This window comes from Chiloscyllium plagiosum, unplaced genomic scaffold, assembly GCF_037043375.1.
Source record: "Chiloscyllium plagiosum isolate Xiang-an unplaced genomic scaffold, Cpla_swu_hap1 HiC_scaffold_39, whole genome shotgun sequence".
NCBI lineage: Eukaryota > Metazoa > Chordata > Chondrichthyes > Orectolobiformes > Hemiscylliidae > Chiloscyllium > Chiloscyllium plagiosum.
The window spans coordinates 29,925,520-29,944,070 of NW_028270177.1; the positions used below are offsets into that span (position 1 = coordinate 29,925,520).

The window sequence follows — 18,551 nt, forward strand, 5'->3', positions numbered from 1 at the left end:
ACAGAGTGGTGAAGAAGGTGTTTGGCACGTTTACCTTCATTGGTCAGAACATTGAGTGTAAGAGTTGGGATGTCACGTTGTAGCTGTACAGGACATTGGTGAGGCCACTTTAGAATACCGCATACAATTATGGCCACCCATCTACTGGAAAGATGTTGTTGACCTTGAGAGGGTGCAGAAAAGATTTACAACGATATCGACACGGCTGGAGGGAGAGACTGAACAGGACGAGGCTATTTCCCGTGGACTGTCAGAAGCTGAGGGGTGACCTTACAGAGGTTTATAAAATCATGAGGTAAGGATGGATAGGATGAATAGCCAAGGTCTTTTTCCCCAGAGTGGGAAGTTGTTTCCAAAACTAGAGGGCATTGATTCAAGGTGAGATGGGAAAGATATAAAAGGGACCTGAGGGGTAACTTTTTCACGCAGAGTGTGGTGCATGTGTAGAATGAGCTGACAGAGAAGTGACAGAGGTGGTTATAATTACAACATTTAAAAGGCATCTGGATGTGTGAATGAATAGGAAGGATTTAGAGGCATATGGCCAAATGCTGGCAAATGGGACTAGGTCAGACTGGGACATGTGGTCAGCATGGACAATTTGGACCAAGGAGTCTGCTTCCATGCTGCATGAGTGTATGCCTCAATAGTCAAAGAGTGTGGTGCTGGAAAAGCACAGTTGGTCAGGCAGCATCCGAGGAGTAGAAGCAGGACGTTCTTGATAAAGACCTCATGCTCGAAACGTCAACTGTCCTGCCCCTCGGATGCTGTCTGACCTGCTGTGCTTTTCTAGCGCCAGATGTTTTGACTCTGATCTCCAGCATCTGCAGCCCTCATTTTCTCCCTGTATGGCTCGAGAAATTATTCTAACCAGAACCAACAGTGCTGGTGCTGATTTACACACAAGGACTTCACTCAAAGATGGGCAACTCTTTGCCAAGTTACTTGATGGCAGACAAGGTTACAGCCAGGGAAATAGTTCGTAGTTACCACTCGTGATCTCCAATCAAGAAATTGCTGCAAGTGTGCACATATTCGGGATTGGGCAGGCCTGGATTAGGCCAGCATTAAACCAGTCCCTGCCTATTTATAACGAGTGGTCATACGCCTAGCAGAGATTGTGTAACAAGGTTGCAGCATGAGATACTGCTTTAAGGACAAGAAGGAAGGAGACGCTTTGTCTCAATGCTACAGTTAATTCTGGTGGCTTACAAATGTCAGGTTTGCCCTCACTGTCGTCCTGTATTTCACTTACGTCTAAAGTTTCATTTATTTCTCAATTCTTGTTGGAGTTCCACTCCCAATCAATCTACAGAACAACCTCGGTTATCCAAACATCGATTATCTGAATTTCAGATTATCCGAACAAGATCTCAAGGTCCCGAAATTTGGGTAAATTGTGTTATCCAAACATTCGATTGTCCAAACAAAATACTCCCCGCCCAATTCAGATAATCGAGATTGCCCTGTATCTCACATTTACAAATAAATTATGCCATGCACTGGAAGAAAGTGATCCTTTCACAGATTCTAGGTGATTTGATCTGGTTAAATGTATTTGTGTCAGAAGTGAAATACACTTTTAAAACTTCTTTCATGGGAAGGGAGCATCTCTGGCCAAGCCAGAATACATTGCCTGTACCTGATAGCCCTTGATAAGTCAATGGTGAGCCACCTTCTTGAACTGCTACAATAGCCAAGGTGTAGGTACACCCCATGGTGCTGTTCAGAAAAGAGTTCCAGTACTTTGACCCAGTAACAGTGAATGAACAGTGATATAGATCCAAGTCGAGATGGTGAGTGGCTTTATCGGGAACTTATAGATGAGTCTTGCTTCCATGCATCTGCTGTCCTTGTTTTTCTAGGTGATAAGGGTCATAGGTTTGGAAAGTGCTGTGAAAAGAAACCTGGTGAGTTACTGCAGTACATCTTGTGGTTGGCACACATTGCTGCCACTGTGCATCAGTCTCATAGTGTCATTGGGTCATTCAGCATGGAAACAGGCCCTTCAGCCCAATTAATCCATGCTGACCAGGCTTCCTAATCTGCATTAGTCCCATTTTGTTTTGCCCATATCTCTCTAAACATTTGCTTTCCATATATCTGTCCAAATATCTTTTAAATGTTGTAATTGCACCCACCTCTACCACTTCCTCTGGCAGCTCGCTCCTCATATGCACAACCCTCTGTGTGAAAAAGTTGCCCCTGAGGTCCCTTTTAAATCTTTCCTCTCTCACCTTAAAACTATGCCCTCTACTTCTGGATTCTCCTACTTTGGGGAAAAGATCTTGGCTATTCACCTTATTTATGCCCCTCATGATTTTATAATCCCATATAAGGTCACCCCTCAGCCTCCTACGCTCCAGGGAACAAAACGTCCCAGCCTATCCTGCCTCTCCTTATTACTCAAACGTTCCAGTCTCAGTAAAATCCTTGTAAATACTTTCTGCACTCTTTCCAGCTTCATAACAACATTCCGATAGCAGGGCGACCAGAATTGTACGCAGTACTCCAAATGTAGCTCTTACCCATGTCTTGTACCGCGTTAACATGGTGTCCCAGTGCTCTGACCATTGAAGGCAAGCATGCCAGGTGTTTAATATATAAGGTCGTGGATGGATTATAATAACATCATGATTGCACTATATAGAAAAAAAAGCTAATACTCTCAGATATTTGTGTTTCAATTGTTCATGATATTACAATTCAAACTCAAGAGCCTCTAAATCAATGAAATGGAAACAAAGACAATGAATAGTCCCGTTCTGAACTGATACAAAAATGTAACATTCAGAACTTCTATATAGCTTCAGTTTTCGTATCATACAATCCTTTCTAAGTTGATGTATAAAGTGCTATGAGTGCAGACTTTCTTCTCTTCTTTCATTTTGAGTAACAATAATAATATTTTTTGCATTATTCTTACAAGGTTTTCCACAAGAATTATTGCTCAAGGACAGGATTTAAAGCATAAGTTTGCTGCAATTACACAAGGGGAAAGGAGGTCAAATACTCTAAAATAAAACCAATAAAGGGATAGAAAGTTAGTGAGGCTGATGCCAATTCTTGTACAAAAACCATTCCACCCAGCACCAACCAGGGCAGAGGGAGAAACTGTAGGCCCTGGTGCAAGTCCTGGTCATGGTTCCAGCTTGCCCTCACCACCCGGCCTGAGCACAATGGATCCCTAAATCTCTGGACCCCAGCTATTGGGCTGTGATGTAACCCTCCCCACTCTGCTAGTTCAGGGCCCTGCTGCTAGCAGCACTACCTTCTGTATATTTACCCTCCCTCTCAATCACCCCTCATCAAGTTATTTGAGGTTCGGTGCATATTAGATTTCCTACCAGCTCCTCTCCACTCGTTGCGTTTCCTCTCCATTAACATCAACCTGAATTTGTGCAACAATTTTCATGCACAGTCTTCAAACCCGCACCTGCTCACGTTTGCAACTTAGCGATCTTAAATCTCAGAGGCAGAAAACGGCAACTGAATCCAACTGAACAGGTATTCGCTCTGAACAATGAACAAGCAAACTCTTTGGGAAAGAAAAGTCACTGTTGTTGGTTTGAGACGTATTCCCCTAAGCAACAACAATTAGCTACTAATTGACCGAAGGATGTGACTGTTTAGATTAGTTCTCCTTAGGGACTGATTGAGCAGTTAGAAGATTTATGTTTGGGTCCAGTTTGATATTTTTAAAGGAATTAGCCACATTAAACACAGCACCATCTTAACGGCAGACAACTTTCCTCAAGGTACCAATTAGTTAAAGGTCGTTAAAATGTAAACACTCCTCCACTTATTACATAAAACTACATTGTGCATTAAATGGCATAACACTGTTGCCATCATAAAGCAATGTATCATCCAACTTTCCCTGAGACATGTCACTGGGAATCTGCCAATAATTATGACTTTTAGTATAACCAGTTTCAAATTACGCTCCTAAATTGTTTGATTTCAGGATTTGTAAGTCATTGTTAAATACATGTCATCCTCGATACAGGATATGACCCCTCACTGGAATTTCTCAGGAGTTTGGGTGTAGGTCCTGTTATCAGCAGTGGTGAATGTTGATGTTTCTCTTTCTCCTTGTCCTGCATTCAAAATCTTGCTACACTTATTTATATATATATTCCACTTTCATTGTGAAAGGAGTTACGTGGATGGCTGTTTATGATTGAATTCTGCACATTTTGAACTGTTGGTATGCATTGTACTCCATCTGAGTTTCTTGGGCTGAGCTTTTTCTCCACTCTGACCCTATTTTGAGGCTTGAATATTGCTGTGACTCCTCAATGAAAACTGATAGTTTGAGATTGCGTTTCAGTGAAAACCTTTGAGATCAGCGGATATGGTAAAAATGGATGGTGAGAATATGCGAGGAGTGGGGTAAGAACCTAATCGTAAACCACTGCCTCAGCAGTGACAATATCAAAGTTTCACCTGATAACCCTGCCTGGGGTCCCAACCTCCACTTTGGAAAGGCCTGTTCAAGAGATTTATGTCATGGCTCTGCTGTGGTCCACTAGGTTACCTGGCTGTTCCTGAAGCGGAGTAAGACTATCACTGTCCATACCCCTTCACATTCAGATATTAATTCAGCTCTCCAGCACAGTATTGCTCCTGAGGCACACCAACTTTCAATGCTCCTCTGCTGAGCTTCTCGTTTGCACTGCTTCTACTCTGACACATTATTATTAGCATAGCCATTCGCCAAAATAATATAAATCTGATCCTGGAGCATTGTTAATGCATTTCAGAGCAGTCCAAAGTTTAATCAGGAACAGGCACAGACATAAATTGTTGTTATCACATGGCATCACCTACTATAGCAGTGGGGTTTAATATCTGGCTTTGGTAACCACGAGCAGTCAATGCATTTCTACCTACTCTGTCTCGCTGGTCAAATATTATTTTACTGCCATGCAGTCCAGGCTCTCTTGCAATTATTTATCATTTGCAGGGTTTTTTTTTGCACTGGAAGAAGAGGACTGTTAGTTCATTCATAAATATGCTACATGTGGAACTTTTAACGTTGCTCTGACCCTGAGGTTTGCTCTGTTTAAAATGATGTGTTTTTGTATATGATCTTCCTGGGAGTTGGACAGAACGTAACATCAATAATGCGCTAAGACTGACAATTAGAAACTGGAACCCTTCCCAGGATTGTCATGGAACAAGTTCCTTTGGCAGACCAAATTATTGTTCATTTTCTGGGAACCATCAAGAACAATGACTGGGGCAGTAAGGCATTAGATTACACATCTTTTACTCAGAACATTGGCATTTGCAAGTGTGAAGCTCTTTGGTAGCACTGCACAAGCAAGTTAGTGCAATTTGGGAAGAATACTCACAATTTGGCTCTCTTCCAAAATTAACCTGGCTGCATTGTTCTGGTTTATGAAGCCTGTATGATCAGTGTAAGGGTCATTTACACCACAGTAGTATTTTTCTCAATGAAGGTACTTTGTGCGATGGGATGCCAGGTAAATAATCCTTTAAAATGTACATCACAGGTATGCAGGATAATCCAGAAGGATTTTAGCATGCTTCCCTTAATTGTTCAGATCTTTGAGTATAGGAGTTGGGGTGTCATGTTGAAGTTATGCAGGACATTGGTGAGAGCTCTTCTGGAGAAGAGTGTGTCCAGTTGTGGTCTCTGATATAGGAAGGATATTATTAAACTGAAGAGGGTTCAGAAAAGATTTACCAGGATGTTGCCGGGAATGGAGGATTTTAGATATAAAAATAGACTGGAAAGGCTGGAACCTTTTTTTCACAGCAGTATAGGAGATTGAGGCCTTATTGAGGTTTATAAAATTATACACAGGTGAATGACAATGGTCTTTTCCCTTGGATGGGGGAGTTCAAAGCTAGGGGACATATTTTTAAAGTGAGAGGAGGAAGATTTAAAAGGACTGGAGGGGCAACTTTTTCACATAGAGTGTGTGGAATGAACTGCCAGAGAAAGGGGTGGATACAGGTACAGTTCCATCAGGGCCAAATGTTGGCAAATAGGACTAGATTAATTTAGGATATCTGGTCGGCCTGGATAAGTTGGACTGAAGGGCTTGTTTCCATGCTGTATATCTCTATGATGCAGTGACTCGAAGTGGAAAGTTCAATTTAGGAAATCTGGTCGGCATGGACAGGTTGGACCGAAAAGTCTGTTTCCGTGCTGTATGACTCTACGACGTGATGACCACAATAAAATAATGTAGTTCAGAAACAAATGTATTTATGGGTTTGAGAAAGAAGCAAATATTTAGGGGGGACAAAATGCAACAGCAAGGACCACAAGTGGTGGGCACAGTCCAAATCATGAAGGAACTGCACAAATAAGAATCCAACCCAGAGAGTTGCAAGTACAAAGAGCAGAGACAATTAAACACAGACAGCAAAAGTCTGCACAAATGATGTGTCAGCATTAAATGATGTGGACTGGCAGGATGAATTCTTCCTGAGGGATATGACATGTCTAAAACTTAACTTCCTTGATTTCACAGAGTCACAGAATGAGTTTTGTTATGTAAATGGCAGTGGAACAAGTTTAGAATTGAATCCTGGAGCAGATGCTTTAATTCCTTTTGCATGCAGTGAGAAATCCTTGAAACATCGTCTATGAAGCTTGAGCCTTTTTTTTTAAATACAAGGACTCAGTAAGAGGGCAGTTGCATGAAAATCTTCACTCTGAGTAGGTGAAGTGAACATCACTGAGAGAAGTTGGCAAGGGAAGTACCATATGACAGACAGTCAGCGGCAGAATTAGCTACAATGGAGCTGATCGGAAGATGCATTAAGGCTTGGGGCAGCAGCTCCCAAGGCACAGTTGGGGGAAGACAACTATCTAAGATCTTTTGGTCAAAGTTTACTGGGGGTCTGTTCAGTTATTGGACTTTCCTGGTGCTTCAAATATATGTAAATAAAATCCTGTTTAAGTAGGAAATGCCTTGGTTTTGTTGATTGGATAGAGTCAATTCTCCAAATGCTACTACACAGCATCAAACTGCTTTACTGTCTATGTACATGCATAAAGAATTTTTAATAAATAATGCATATTTTTGGAATAAATAAAAATCACTGAAAGAGGAGCTATTTGGTGAGTTTCTGGGAAGTAATTAAGATACTTCTATTCTTGAATGTTAACATAATATACAAATTAATAGTAAAGTTACTAAAATCTATAATAGAAAATAAAGGCAAGTGAATAACATAACAAGGGCCAGCATGAGATTGGGGAAATATAAAACACACAGCAAGACAGCAGTGGGGAATTTCCCATTGGGGATAAATAGAAAATTGGGAATGTGATCTCACTGGGCACCAGCCTCAAGGAGGGCAGGAGTTGAAAGGCTGCAAAAGAGGGGTGAGTTGTGAAGATATTCATGAGTGACTTTGCAGAGAAAACATAAGTTCATCAAGTGGGACCAGGAGCCAGCGGGGACTGAGTGATGACCTTGGTAAACAAGACCCGGTCAGTATTTCCACGCTCCAGCTTCTCAAGTTAAACGTTGTCTTTAGTTTAGATTAAGAGAGTCTAAAGCATAGGGAATAAGGTAAGGACCCAGGTTTACATTTAGTTTTCTTGCAAAAGGAAGTAAACAGAAAGAAAGTAATTTAAAGGTAAGTCTTGGCAAGCTAGCTCAGCATGATGGAATACTCCTCCATGTCGTGTGAGAAGTGAGAGGACACTTCCTGTGTCGCGGGGTATCCCATGTCAGGATGTGTAGCCAGTTGCAGCTACTGGAAGTCTGAAATTAGAGTAACTGTACAGGTGGCATCTTTGTGCTTACCCATCACATTGAGGGTAATCACACTGCAGGTGAAGAGTGCACAGACCAAAAGGAATGGGTGTCCATCACACAGAGTAAAAACGCCAGAAAGATCGTGCAGGAGTCTCCTGGGCCATCTCCCTTTCTAATAGATTTTCCATTTTGTATTGTATTGAGGGAGATGGTTTCTCATGGGATTGGCTCAGCTGCAAGATGGGATTGGGGGATAATAAAAGATTGAGAAAAAAATATTGATAAGGGATTCTACAGGAAGAACATTTCTGTGACCAGATATGTGACCCAGAATGGTGCATTGCCTCCCTGGTGCCAAAGTCAAGGATATCGCTGTGTGGCTGCAGGAATTTCTGAAGCAGGATAGTGAACAGCCAGAGGTCATGGTCCATGTCAGTACCAACAGCACAGATAGGAGAAGGGGTAGGGTCCCGCAAGGAGAATAGAGAGAATAGGAAATAAATTAAAATGCAGGGCTCACAGAAACTGCCTGCACTTGCATTCATCCAAATAACAATGACGGTGGGGTGCCTCACCCCATATTTTCTTTCATTAATCCTTGAGCAGTCAGGCACTCGCTTTAAGAGGTCTCCCAGAGAAGAGCACTTTTAAGCAGTGCATGTACAGCTTTCAAATCGCAGGATCTAACAAAGCATGTCCAAATTCTATCAGCAAGTCCTTTTTTTGCCTGAACACAATATCAGGCTCATCCACTGGAGGTTTCTTCAATGGAGCCTGAGAAAAGATCTCCATCATGTTGGCCATTGTATCTGCTGCAGATTTAGTGTCACAGAGTCATAGAGATGTACAGCATGGAAATAGACCCATCAGTCCAATTCTTCCATTACGATTAGATATCCTCAATTAATCTAATCCCATTTGCCAGTATTTGACCCTATTCCTCTAAAACTTTTGTATTAATATATCCATCCAGATGCTTTTTAATTGTTGCAATTGTACCAGCCTCCACCACTTCCATACATTCCATACACTTACCACCCTCAGGGTGAAAACATTGCCCCTTATATCCCTTTTAAATCTTTCCCCTCTCAGCTTAAACCTACATCCTTCAGTTTTGAACTCCCCCATTCCTGGAAAAACACCTTGGCTGATCACCTTATCTATGCCCCTCATGATTTTATAAATCTCAATAAGGTAACCCCTCAAAATTCAGGTAAAATAGCCCCAGCCTATTCAAACTCTCCCCATAGCTCTCTTGCCCAACACAGCCATGGCTGACTTTTCCATCTCAGTTCCAGGAATCAGGAATCAGTAGATGTGGTTAAGGCAGGCAAGGAGCTCACTATTCTGAATTAGGCACAACCAACAAACCTGATGGAACCAGCTCTTCGAAGGTGCTTTGCGCTTTGAATGGAAATTAGCCCTGAAGCTTCCATGCATATTGATATCTCTCGCACACAGCAACATTGAAAAAATCTTCCTCTCCATTACACATTCCTTTCTGACAAATAAGCAGCTCAAAAATTGGGTTAGATTTTCTGTTTCCCAGGTGAAAAGCTGAAATGAAAATCAGGCAGCTGCTATAACTTGCAGCTGATCCACAACTTCATTACTTGGTAACCAATTGAAAATCCATCATAATCTCTTTTGGTTTTGTTTAGTTATTACATAGCATGTACGAGAGAATAGTTTTCTTTCATATTTTGCCCAATACCACACAGGAACAAATTTTGCACATCTCACATGACTGAACTTCCAGTGAACATCACTTGCCTCAGGAAAATCTGAGACTTTTAAAGTATTTAAAGCCAGAATACTTTGGCTGTCTGTGACATAATAATGAATTCACTAAAGAGAAATAGGATCAAATAAAGTTATTAGTGAAATGAAATAATGACATTCAAACCCCTTGAATTTTCCATTCAAATCAGAACTCCAGCTCTGCTCCTGAGAGCCAACATTTTAAGATGATGAAGCATAACATTCTACTGTCAGGCTGTGTATGTTTCATGAAGGATTGTCTTTTATCAATAGCAATATAATAAACAGCAATACAAAGGGTTCAGCTCCTGGTTTCACAAAAATCAAAAAACAGTTTGAAAAACATTTACTGAAAATATCAATCGTCACCTTCAATCAGAAATGTTTACCAAATTCATTTCTGAAAGTTTATGGAAGAAGGGTACTCTAAATGGCAATAGTAACAATAGAGGTATGGATAACTGACTGAAGGAGCACTGTCAATAAAACCTTACCTAATGTCTTTTTGAAGTGAGGAAGGTTCTCAAGTACTGATGGTTTTCAAACTATTTTCTGTACATGGCATACTTCCAGAGAAAGACACAGGTCATGTAATGCAGCTACTTTTCAAAAGCTCCATTTTGAAAGCACAAAAATCAACCAAGGCTTTTGTTTCCATGGCGAAGGGACACAGGAGCAGGAGGAAGTCATTTGGCCCATCGTGCCTACTCCATAATGTTATGGCCAATACGATCTCAGCTCTACCTTCTTGACTGCACTCCCTTGTTTACTAAAAATCTATTTAACTCATTCTAATGGCCCTCAATGAGATAACAAATCTCCTCAGCTCATAAAGGATCTCTCATTCTGAAACTATTTCAGCTATTTTTAGTCGTCCCCCCCCACCCCCGTCAAAGGGAAACATCTTTCAGATATCCACCATATTCACTCGTTCAAGATCTTATCTGTTTTGATAAGATTACATCTACTGTTTCTGACATCTAATAGATATAGGCCTAACCTGTTCAACTTCTCTCCAAAGATAAACCCTTCATCCAAAAATGAGTCAGGTGAACCTTCTCTGAACTATTCTAAAATAATCACATCTTTTTCCAAAAAGGACAACAAACTTTAAGTAGTTTTTATGGTGACTTTATAGCGTATTTGTGTATAAAAGAAAAAATAAATTCATAGAACAGTACAGGCCCTTTGGCTCTCAATGTTGTGCCAACCTTCTATCCTACTCTAAGATCAAACTCACCGACATATCCAACATTTTACTATCATCAAGTGCCAATCCAAGAGTTGCTTAAATGTCCCGAATGTATCTGACTCTACTTCCACTGCTAGCAGTACATTCCATGCACCCACCACTCTCTGTGTAAAGATCCTACCTCTGACATCTCCCTGAAACCTTCCTCCAATTATTCTAATATTATGCCCACTCATGGTAGCCATTTTCACCCTGGGGAAAAGTCTCTGACTATCCATTCTATACTGGTCTCTCATCATCTTGTAACCTCTATCAAGTCACCTCTCATTCTTCTTAGCTCCAATGAGAAAAGCCCTAGCTCCCACAACTTTTCTTCATAAGACATGCCCTCCAGTCCAGGCAGCATCTGATAAATCTCCTCTGCACCCTCTGAAAAGCTTCCCCATCCTTCCAATAATGAGGCACCCATAACTGACCACAAGATTCCAAGTGTGGTCTAACGAGGGCTCTATAGAACTGCAGCATAACCTCACAGTTCTTAAACTCAATCCTCCTGCTAATGAAAGCCAACTCACCATACACCTTCTTAACAACCCCGCCAACTTTGATGGATCCATGGACATGGACCTCAAGATTTCTCTGTTCCTCCACACTGCCAAGAATCCCGCCTTTAATCCTGTAATTTACATTCAAATTTGATCTTCCAAAATGAATTACTTCATACTTATCCATCTGCCACTTCTCAGTCCAGCTCTGCATCCTGTCAATTCCCCATTGTAACTTATAACAGTCATCCACACTATCCACATCTCTACCAAACTTTGTGTCATCAGCAAACTTACTAACCCACCCTTCCACTTACTCATCCAAGTCATTTATAAATATCACAAAAAGCAGAGGTCCCAGAACAGTTCCCTGCAGAACATCACTGGTCACCGAACCCCAGGATAAATACTTTCCATGAACTATCACCCTCTGTCTTCTGTAGGCCTCCTTACCTTCTGAATGAGCCTAGTGTGGGGAACCTTATCAAACTCCTTGTTAAACCCATTACACCACATCCACTGCTCTACCATCATCAGTATGCTTTGTCACATCCTCAAAGAATTCAATAAGGCTTGTGAGGCATGACCTGCCCCTCACAAAGCAATGCTGACTATCTCTAATCAAACTATGCTTTTGCAAACAATCATAAATCTCATCTCTCAGAATCTTCTCCAATAATTTGCCCACCACTGATGTAAGACTTTCTGGTCTGTAATTCCTAGGGTTATCCCTAAGATTGATAAGTCCCCAGAGCCAGACCAGATTTATCCGAGGCTGCTCTGGGAAGTGAGAAAGGAGGTTGCTAAGCCACTGGGAAAGATCTTTGCCTCCTCGCTCTCCACGGGAGTCGTACTGGAGGATTGGAAGGCGGCGAATGTTGTTCCACTTTTCAAGAAGGGTAATAGAGAAATCCCTGGCAATTACAGACCTGTCAGTCTTACATCTGTGGTCAGCAAAGTTTCAGAAAGAATTCTGAGGGATAGGATTCATGACTATTTGGCAAAACATAGCAAGATTAACGGCAGTCAGCATGGCTTTGTGAGGGCCAGGTCATGCCTCACAAATCTTATTGACTTCTTTCAGGAGGTGACAAGACAGGTCGACGAAGGTCAAGCAGTGGATATGGACTTCAGTGGATATGAACTTACCATATCAAGCAGTGGATATGAACTTACCATGGGCAACCTTATCAAATGCATTTGATAAGGTTGCCCATGGTAAGTTCATTCATAAAGTCAGGAAGTATGGGATACAGGGAGATTTGGCTATCTGGATTCAGAATTGGCTGGCTGACAGAAGGCAGAGAGTGGTTATAGATGGAAAGTATTCTGCCTGGAGGTTAGTGTTGAGTGGGGTCCTGCAGCGCTCTGTTATTGGGCCTCTGCTCTTTGTAGCTTTTAGAAATGACTTGGATGAGGAAGTTGAGGGGTGAGTTAGTAAATTTGTAGATGACACAAAGGTTGGAGGTGCCATTGATAGTATCGAGGGCTACTGCAGGCTGCAGCACGACATAGACAGGATGCAGAGCTGGGCTGAGAAATGGCAGATGGAGTTCAACCTGGATAAATATGAAGTGATGCATTTTGGAAGATAAAACTCAAATGCTGTGTAAAGGATTAAAGACAGGATTCTTGGCAGTGTGGAGGAACAGAGGGATCTTGGTGTGCAAGTACATAGATCCCTCAAAGTTGCCACCCAAGTGGAGAGAGTTGTTAAGAAAGCATATGGTGTTTTGGCTTTCATTAACAGGGGTATTGCGTTAAAGAGCCACAAGATTTTGCTACAGCTCCACGAGTCCCTGATGAGACTACACGTGGAATATTGTATCCAGTTCTAGTCGCCCTACTATAGGAAAGATACAGAGGCTTTGGAGAGGGTGCAAAGAAGTTTTACCAGGATGCTGCTTGGACTGGAGGGCTTGCCTTATGAAGAGAGGTGGACTAAGCTCGGACATTTCTCTCTGGAGAGAAGGAGGAAGAGAGGTGACCTGATCGAGGTATATAAGATAATGAAAGGAATGGATAGAGTCAATAGCCAGAGACTTTTCCCCAGGGCAGGATTGACTGGCATGAGGTGCCATAGTTTTAAGATATTAGGAGAAAGGTATAAAGGGGACACCAGAGGAAGGTTCTTTATGCAGAGAGTTGTAAATGCATGGAATGTGTTGCCAGCGGTGGTGGGTGGAAGCAGAGTCATTAGGGACATTTAAGCGACTGCTGGACATGCACATGGATAGCAGTGAATTGAGGGGTGCGTAGGTTAAGTTAGTTTATTTTATATTAGGATTAATCCTCAGCACAACATCGTGGGCTGAAGGGCCTGTACTGTGCTGTACTTTTCTATGTTCCATGTTCTATTCCCTTTCTTGAACAAGGAAAGAACAATTGCCACCCTCCCATCATCTGGTTCTACTCCAGTGGACAGTGACGATACAAAGATCATCGCCAAAGGTGCAGCGATCTCTTCCCTGGCCTTCTGTAGTAACCTTGGGACTATCACATCTGGCCCAAAGGACTTATCCATCTGTGGTGTAAAATTCCAAGCAGTGGAATGTGGTGAAACGGTTAAAAATTATGTCCCAATACATGTGTGAATCTAACCGGAATGGAGGTGTTGCTTAGTCCCGTGTGAATCTTCTTATCTGTATGTAACCAGAATGGAATGTGTTTTTTAGCCTTGCTCTGCTGTTCACATGAATGTTTATATCTGGAAAAGAGTATATCAGCTGGAAAAGTCTCCAGTTCGGTGAGTCTGCTCCGGGGTTACGTTTAACCGCCGAGCGTGGGTTGTTGGCAACCGCTCTACGAGAACTGACGGCTCCCAGTTTTGGTAACATGTAGAGTGAGTATAAGCCAGACCCGTTCTGGCGACGCTGCGGGGAATAAAATGCCCATATTCTAGCAGACTCGCCTCTTGGTCGTTTGTTCTGTGTCAGACTACTCTCCTACGAACCTGACCTTGAGAATTTTTTAAAACACCATCCTCGTGTTTTTCAAAGTTTCCAACACATCCTCATACTTAATATCAACATGTTCGAGCGTTTCAGCCTATTTCAAGCTGTCCTCACAAACGTCAAGGTCCCTCTCAGTAGTGAATACTGAAGCAAAGTATTGATTAAGGACCTTCCCTACCTGCTCCGACTCAAGTTTCCTCCACTATCCCTGATTGGCTCTACCCTCACTCTGGCCATTCAGTTCTTCCTCATTTAAGTGCGGAACACCTTAGGGTTTTCCTTAATTCTAACCACCAAAGCATTCCCATGCCCCCTTCTAGCTTTTCTAAGTCCATTGTTCAGTTCCTTCCTGGCGACCTTGTGACCCTCTAGAGCCCTGTCTGTTCCTTGCTTCCACAACCTTAAGTAAGCTTCCTTTTTCCTCTTGACTAGATGTTCCACATGTCTTGTCATCCAAGGTTCCTTACCTTACCATCCTTTCCTTGCTTCAATGCGACAAATCTATCCAATACTTACAAGTACTCCCTAAATAAATCTCCACATTTCTGTTGTGCATTTCCCTGAGAATATCTGTCCTCAGTTTATGCTCCACAGTTCCTGCCTAATGGCATTGTAATTCCCCCTCCCCAATTAAATATTTTCCCATACTGTCTGCTCCTATCCCTCATCATGACTATAGTAAAGGTCATCACCGAAATGCTCTCCCACCGAGAGATCTGACACCTGACCTGGTTCATTGCCAAACACCAATCCAATATGGCCTCTCTTTAGTCGGCCTATCTACATATTGAGTCAGGAATCCTTCCTGGACATACCTGACAATGTCTGCTCCATTCAAACTATTTGCACTAAGGCAGATCTAATCAATATTAGGGAAGTTGAAGTCACCCATGACAACAGCCCTGTTACTTCTGCACCTTTAAAAAATCTGTCTCCCAATCTGCTCCTCCATGTCTCTGTTGCTCTTCAGGAGTTTATAGAAACCTATCAATAAAATGACAGCTCATTTCCTGTTTCTGACTTCCACCCATATTGACTCAGTAGAGAAACCCTCGTCAACACTCCCCCATCTCTTTTACCTCCCTCCCTATTACTTTTGAAACATCTAAACCCAGGAACGTCCAACAATCATTCCTGCCCCTGATATCCAAGTAATGGCCACAAGGTCGTCGCTCCAAGTACTGATCCATGTTCTAAGTCCATCATCCTTATTCCTGACACTTCTTATGTTAAAGTAGACACACTTTAATCCATCACACTAACTGCAGATTTGCCCTATCAATTGTTTATCCTTCCTCACAGACTCTTTGCACACTGTATTTGCCTGTTCACCAGCTACCACATCCTCTGATCCTTAGCTCCAGTTCCCATTCTCCTACTAAATGAGTTTAAACCCTCCTGAAGAGTTGTAACAAACCTCCCACCCAGGATGTTGGTGCCACGCCAGTTCAGGTGCATCCTGTCCTCTTTGTTAAGGTCCCACCTTCCCCAGAAGGTATCCCAGTGACCCACATATCTGCAGCCATCCCTCCAACACCAACCCCGCAGCCACGTATTCAGCTACACTCGCTCTCTGTTCCTAGCCTCATTAGCCCGTGGCACCGGTAGCAATCCTGAGATTACTATTCTGCTCAACCTGCCTTTTAGCTTCCAACCTAACTCCCTATATTCTCTTTTCAGGTCCTCCTCCCTTTCCCTACCTATGTCATTGGTCCTGATATGTACTCCAACTTCTGGCTGTTTTCCCTCTCCCTTAAGAATCCTGTAGACTTGATCCGAGACATCCCTGACCCTGGCACTCGGGAGGCAACATACCATCCAGGAGTCTCGCTTGTAACCACAGAATGTCCTGTCTGTTCCTCTCACCATTGAATCTCCTATCATTATTGCTCTCCTATTCTCCCCCTTCCCTTCTGAACCACAGAGCCAGGCTCAGTATCAGAAAAGTGGTGGCTGTGGCTTTCCCCTGGTTGGTTGCTCCCCCCACAAATGAGAGGAACATCCACAGTGGGTCCCTGCACTAACTGCCTATTCCCTTTCCCTTTCCTGACAGTCACCCAGCTACCTTATTCCTGTAACTTAAGCGTGACTACCTCCCTATAATGCTTGTCTATCACCCTCTCAGCCTTCTGAATGATCGGAAGTTCATCCAGCTCCAGTTCCCTAACGCGGTCTGTGAGGAGCTGGGGTTGGGTGCACTTCTCGCAGGTGAAGTCAGCAGGGACACCAGTGGTGGCCCTTACAACCCACATCCTGTAAGAGGAGCATGCAACTGCCCTAGCCCCCATCTCCTCTGCTCTAAACTGCCAAAAGAGATTTAAAAAACCTTTACCATACCAACCCTCCACACAGAGTTATCTTTTTGGTTAGAGGAAGAGGAGGAGGAGGTGGGAGACGCTACATGTGTAGTTTTTTGGGTTTAGCCGCGGCACAAATATCTTCGTTCACATACCCAGCAGCTGCCCATGTCCACTTCTGCTCCTGTTCAGCCTTCGCTCTGCCGGTACACAAGACAAGTATTTTATTTTCTATATTACCTTCCCGGCTGCCCCTGGCTCGCGCTGTCTCGACTCCCACTGCTGAAATAGAGGAAGTTAGAGGAAGCATTGCAGAAGTACTATGCTGTTTAACTTGTGTCAGTTTGACATTCTTCTTATTGTGGTCTTTTCACATCTGAATAATGCAGGTAATCAGCAGACAGTCAAAACACTCTGGCATTAGCCATGGCACTTATAGATCATGTTGGGATGCAAACTTAATGATCCGGTTTCAAATTCAAAATCTGTTGAACAATCTTCAAAATGGAGTTAGTTACTTGGATAATTACTCCAAGTTATGTGGGTGAAGGACTGGGAGGAAGGTCATTTAAGCGTGTTATGTACTATATGCTTACACTACCATATAATGCAAAGTGCAATGTGTGTGTACTATCTTACTTTGCTTTATTTGACAAAGTTATCTAGGGTATACCATTGGGCCCCAAATCCTAAAGCAGGATGGCTGGGTTAACTGTATTCTCTATACGGCCTATTCTAACTGATGAGGAAACTATTAGACTTTAATCTCTTCTGTCATAAATGAAATGCAAAGACTAAAACTTGCTTACAGAATCCATCTGGAGCAACTACATTACTCGTGCCTTCTGAGGCACTGTTTGTCTTCTGTAGTTTATAATAAAATCTTATTAAAGGAGAAAAAAAGTAAGTTTGAATATTAAATACTTACCTGATGAATCAGCAGCCTCCATTTCAGTAGTGGGAGTAGAGAGAGTGCGAGCCAGGGGGCAGCTGAGAAGGTAAATTTGAATATAATATGTTCAATTGAAATTGTTTTTGAATCCCTGTGCTGTACATAGTGAGGCCGGTGTGAGTCTTGGAGGGGATTTTTCAGGTGTGTCCACTGACTTTGGTGCCCTTTCCTACTGAGCTGGTAAAGATGGCGGGTTGTGGAAGGTGACAGCAAAAGCGATAAGGAGTAGGGTTGGTGGGTTCATAAAATAAAGCAGGTGGCCATCCCACCATATTCCCATCAAACCCAGAGCTGTCCCACATATTATAGGATGCAGGGAATATGTCTGACAGCCTCTCAGGCTTTAGGCCTATTGAGACCTTCACATGAAAGGGAGAAGGAAAGGGTCAGGTGAGCAGGCTTGCAGCTTTGACTGTAAGGGCAAGGGTCAGATAAGAAAGCTGGGTAGTTTTCTTTATTGAAAAAATAAACTTTATTCATTAGACAAAATCTTTATGTATATACACAAGGTAATAAAACAGTTCTGCACAGTTTTTGCATGTAGAAAAAACTGGGTAGTTACATTGGTAGGGAGGAGGGTTCCCCAGTGCCCAGAAGTGCTCTCACAAAATCGTATCTCACCTTCCTATTCCTTGCCCCTCAGTCTTGCTAACCCAGCACCCCCTCCCCCCACAGCATGGGCTCTCCAGGCTCTACCTACAGTTTCTGGGTTCGCCTGAAGTCTGAAAGACACCCCTCTTCTTTGGAACAGCACTAGTTATGATTCTCTTCAAGTGCTGATGGGAATACAGAGCTACTGGCCAATCAGATTCGCTGTCAACTCACTGAACTGGTGCTCTCCTTCTAATGGGGCAAAGATCTCACCCTAAACCCAATTAAGGGCCTTCCTAAGTGTAATCTCACTGTGGGCCAGCTGAATCTTACTGATCAATGTTTAGGTTGGGGACCAAATAAATTTTCCCCATTACCTTCCACCCTCCACACCATGTACGCCAGTAATTTATGTTTGGGAATGTTCCAGAAACATTATAAATCTGTATTTAGAACGCTGTCTTGATACTGGAGCAAGCAGAGGTTGACATTCCTCGAGGAAATACTT

The 18,551-nt window shown here is 42.6% G+C and overlaps 1 long non-coding RNA gene across 2 annotated transcripts in view; it reads right to left on the reverse strand.

Annotated features, from left to right (window-relative positions):
- The window catches only part of LOC148138642 (uncharacterized), a 233,465-nt gene extending 216,775 nt beyond the window's left edge, over window positions 1-16,690 (reverse strand). Inside the window, exon 1 of one of the 2 annotated variants that reach the window (XR_015753802.1) lies at window positions 16,656-16,690. This is a non-coding gene — a long non-coding RNA (uncharacterized LOC148138642). The remainder of the gene's footprint in view (window positions 1-16,655) is intronic. The other variant, XR_015753803.1, reaches the window with a different exon arrangement.
- Between the last annotated feature and the right edge of the window lie 1,861 nt (window positions 16,691-18,551).